This window comes from Ursus arctos, unplaced genomic scaffold, assembly GCF_023065955.2.
Source record: "Ursus arctos isolate Adak ecotype North America unplaced genomic scaffold, UrsArc2.0 scaffold_21, whole genome shotgun sequence".
Lineage (NCBI taxonomy): Eukaryota > Metazoa > Chordata > Mammalia > Carnivora > Ursidae > Ursus > Ursus arctos.
The window spans coordinates 48,733,799-48,738,634 of record NW_026622886.1 but is presented as its reverse complement, the minus strand read 5'-3'; positions in this window follow the sequence as shown (position 1 = coordinate 48,738,634).

Genomic DNA, 4,836 nt, shown 5'->3' with positions numbered 1-4,836 from the left:
GCCTGCTTCTCTGTCAGCCTTCTGCGGGTCCAGGGGCAGCTGGGGGATTAAGAAGGGAGCAAGGGGGCAGTGCCAGTAGGGAGGGAGGGACAATGGCTGCAGGAGGTGAGATGCAGATGGAGGGGAGAGGGAAAAGCAGGGTATCAGAGCCAGAGGTCACCAGAGGAAGCATAGACCCTCTGTGAGCCCTGGGCACAGAGATGGAGGAGGCAGGAGGCTAGGAGGATTGTGAGTTTGGGGGGACACAATGATGGGGTCTCTGCAGTTAGTGGGATGGGGCTCAAGTCATTTTCTTGAGTATTAGGTAGCAGGCATTCCAGGTAGACAGCCGGAAGGAAGGCATGGGTGTGGATCTTCTCTTCTTGGGGACCTAGCAGCAAGATCTAGCCAGGACCCAGCTGGGTAATTTAGGAAGCAGGCCCCCCCCCCCCCTGAGGTCCCCTCAGCTCAGCTTGCCGCCTTTCTATGATTTCTGTGTGCCTGGGGATGGCTACTTGTTTTTGAGCGATGGAGATGGAACTCGAACCAAAGCCAAGCCCAGAACATGTCTTGAGCTTTCAAAACACCATTCTATTTAAAATCGTCCGAAAGCAGAGAATTGGGGCTGTGACCAGCTCGGATGGAGATGGATACTTTTTGGGACCTCCTAGACATAGCAGGAGCCCAGTGAGAGGGTCTGACTGCTCCTACCCAGAGACCCCAGAGAAGCCTGGCATGGAAAGCAAGCCTCATGTTGCTGGGAACGCTTGGAACTTTCCTGACCAGGTCCTGGGCTGAGTGTGGGCTGGGGTGGAGCCCTGCCTGGAATTAATGATGCGCCCTGAGATCTTGGGACCAGCCTGCGTGGTGGCGGTGAGGCCGACCGAGGACATCTCCCTCCGGTCCTCTCCGGTCTTGGCCCAGAGAACCAAGGCTCAGGGCTTGTCTGGCTGGACCTCATTTCTGTCCCAGCCCAGTAACCCTTCATCAGTGGGTCCTGGGGAAAAGGGCCTGGCTTGGCTCACACTTGAGGAATGTTTTGCCAAATGTGTTAGTTGCCACTAAAAGCTTGTAAACTAGGGTGCAGGATGCCATGGGGCCCGGGCTGGCCAGACGATACAGTCTTTAGAAGTTCCAGAAGTTCCCTGCCTGTTGGGGAGGGTGGAATGTCCCTACAGAATCCAAGGCGAGCCTGTCCTGGGCCCGGGCCAGCTTTCCCTCTGGCGGGCCCCTCTGCTCTGGGGGAGCTGTGTGTTCCCTTCTCCTCTGGCAGCTTGGGAAAGGCCAGAGGCCCTTTCAGGGAAAGGAGAAAGAGGAAACAGGCTTGAAAAAGCGGCAGTGAAAGCCCAATTCTGAGCTTCAGCTGTGGACCTAGGCCTGGAGTACAAATGCATTTTCTACTCAGGAGACATGGAGTGTTCTAAGAGGTTGTTTCGGGGAACTGTAGAGCCTCAGAGCCTCGGTGGGAGGGGGATCTTAGAGACCAGCTAGTATAGCCCCCCCCCCCCCCCATTTTGCTGGAAGGCTAATTTGAAACAGAATGGAATTTGGCAGTGGCTGGGATGCCTTTTCTCTTCGGAGGCCCCATTTCCTGAAAGAGTGTCTGAGATGAGCTGATTTCACCCATTCCCTCGCTGCACTCCTTGGTGCGTTTTAAAGAAAACTCAGAGGTCTAATCTGGCTTCTTTGAAAGTAACAAGGGTTTGTGGCTTGCGGGGTGTTTTCAGCTTGGAGCCATCATTTCTGTTTGTTCATCTAAAACGATCGCTCACCACAGGCTTATTGCCAGGTTTCCCTTTGCACGTTATCGGGCTGGGCTTGTGAATGGCTGAGGGAAGCCAGAAACAGGAAAACTCAGGGAAAGGCTGTACTAAGGCAGGGGCTGGTATGGTCCGGGAGGGTCGGAAGGTCGAGGTCGTGGGCGCCAGGCCTGTGGTTACGGGAGAATGTCTGCGCCCTCCCGGGGAGCCTCACTGCTGAGAGACCTAGGCTCGGCATCTATGCAGGGCTGCGGGAGGGCTCAGGCCCGCTGTGGAAGCAGATAAGCTGCCTTAGGAAGAAGGCACCTGGGCTGGTCAGGGAGGGCTCTGGAAGCTTAGGGAAGAGCAGACCTAGATGGAAGCACCCAGCCTAGCAGAAAAAGAGCAGAGAGAGAGAGAGAGAGAGAGAGAGAGAAAACAAGTGGCACGGAGTGAGGTGGGGCCTGAACTAAATTACAGATTTTGGGAGGGGCCCAGGAGGCTGCCAACTTTGATCTCATTTTCTGGAGGCCTTTGGGTTACTTCTCACACCCGCCACCCAATCACCAGAGAGTTAGCACCTTCTGATAGAAGCTCTTGATGCGTGAGACATACTCAGCTGGACTTGGGGGCAACACACGCTGGGTGGGGGCTGGAGAGGGGACACACATATGCTGGTGGAGGAGAGGAAGGTCTTCCTGAGAGGTGGAGTGGGGGAGCAGACAGGGCTCTGGGCAGGGGGCAGTGGGTGGTGTCCGTCTTGTTCCCATGGTGCCTCTAGTGCCCAGCTCAGGCCAGGCACACAGAAGGCACTCACCAAATAACTGAACGAACTCACGGAGTGTTCTTCTCTTGAATCCCCAAATTATCTGAAATTTTTCTTCTTTGGGATTTAAAGACTAATGGAGAATATTTGCCTACCTTGTGCTTTCCCCTTCACGAAGGATCTTCTTACTGTTGGTGGGTCAGAGGGCATTGAGGCACTGTTTTGGGACCCTCCATGTGGGGAGGAAGGGACACTGGAGGAGGGCCGGGATGACCTGTCGGGGCCCGCCTGGCTCTGGGACACAGAGTGTGGACGGAAATTCACCCAGGTCCGCTGGCCACAGTGGACTCCTGCACCGCACCCTGTTTGACCTCCACCTGACAGCGGGGCTCATGCCCGTCCCCGCAGCTGACCAAGGGAGGAAAAGAAAACGGAATTCAAACCTGATCTCTGGCAAGGTTTAACCCCTGGAACTGGGTACTCCAGGAAGGTATGGGTCGCCTTCCCTGCACAGTTTCAGAGCCTATCTTCCTGGTATTGGCACTGAGAGAGATCTTACCTCTCCTCCCAGCTCTTCTCCCCCAGAAAGCCCCCCAGCTTCTCCTGGGCTTGGTTTTGGCAGTGATCTTTCATCCTCTCCCACTGTAAGCTCTTCCTGGAAGGGCTTGGTTCAGACTTCCAGAGACAGGCATGGCTGAGATGACCTCTTCCAGCCCTGCCCACTCCACCGTTTGTGCGTCTCAGGAGCGGCCAAACGTCTCCTTTTCTTCAGAAGCTGTCGGAGTGAACTCCGCGTGGGCGTGGGCTCCTCGTAGCTACACTACCTCCTTCTAATATTTAAAAGATCTGCGCTGGTTCTCGAGGCCTCCAGATCTTGTATTTATTTTCCTTGGCTCTGTCTGAAAAGGCCACATCGTTTGTTTTGTTTTGTTTTCCCTGAAAGCTAGGTCCTCTAGGCTAAACTCGAGCCCCTCTCCGCTCTAGAAAGGCCTGGGTTTCATCCCGCCGACCCTACCAGATCATTCCTTAAATCGCCCCCCCCCGCCCCCGCCGGGTGTTCAGGGACACACAAGGCCGGCCGCGGGGCCCCGGCTTTGCTCCCTCCGGGAGACGCCGGGGGGAAGCCTCCGTGTCTCACGCACACGTTGGGCGGCGGGCCGGGGAGGGACGCGCGGGCGGCGGGGGGAGCGGGCCGGGGCGCCTCCCGCCCGCGCTGCCGAACGTGACCCGCCGCGCCCGGCCGAACGCCCGCCAGCCCGGGTGTCGGGGGCCCCCCCGGGCAGCGCCGCGGGAAGGGAGCGCCGGGGAGGGAGGCCCCGGGCGCCCCGGCCCGCTCCCTCCCGCTGAGCCCCGCGGCCGGGCCCCTCAGGGAAGGGCTGGAGGCGACGCGGGGAGGGGGCCGGGGGAGGAGGGAGCGTTCCCGCAAATCACATGATTTTCCCGCTTATATAAATCACAGCTTGTTTTTCTCCACCGGCTGCAGACTTAAAGGTGCAGTGTCTCCTTTCTCTCCCCAGGGCCGGGTGCCCCGGGGTGCTGCTGCCGACCCCTGAGCTGCGCTGGAGGGGGCTTCCCCCACGAGGGTGCCTGGGCTCCCGGTCTGGGGAGCCCCCCATCCGTCACCACCCCGGAGACGTGTCGTTTTAGCTGGAAACCAGGGAAGGACCTGGAAATTCGATCACCCAATGAGCAGGCAGAGCTGGGCTGGCGAGGTCGGTCAGAGACCTCTCTGGAGACCAGCGGGTCCTGAGAGCCGCTGATGCCCAGGGTGCCTGTCGGGGATCCTGAGTGGAGGGGTTCAGATGAAACTGACTTGTGGGAGATCTGGGTGGCCCAAATCAGGTTTCCAAGGCCGATGCTTTCTATTCTCACCAGCCCTGGCTATTTGTTTGAGGCCAACGTATGTGGGAAGAAAAAATCAACACAGGTATTAAGCACCTACTATCTAAGTATGAGGCACTGCAGGGAGAAACCGAGACCTATTAGTCTCCACCTTCAAGTGCTTCGTACCGTTTGGGCGATGAGATACAGACTTGGGAGAGAAGAGGTAGCACTGGTCCATGTCAATGCCTGTTCCAGGTGGTACATAATTACTGCCCGTTGAGCAGTACGATAATTGAGGCGTGCAGGCTTCTAGGGAGGCCTGGAAGAGGGCAGGAGGGAGGAGGGGGACAGCCTGTGGGGGACCCAGGGACCACAGGCGGGGCAGGGAGGAAAGGAGCCCGGTGTTAGGGTGTTGGGCAGTAAGCAGTCCTTTGGCTAAAGGGAGGAACTGGGGAGTGGAGGAGTGGGGCCTGAGGCTGGAAAGCCCCAGGGGTCAGATGCGGGCAGCCTGGAGTGCAGGGCTGTGTG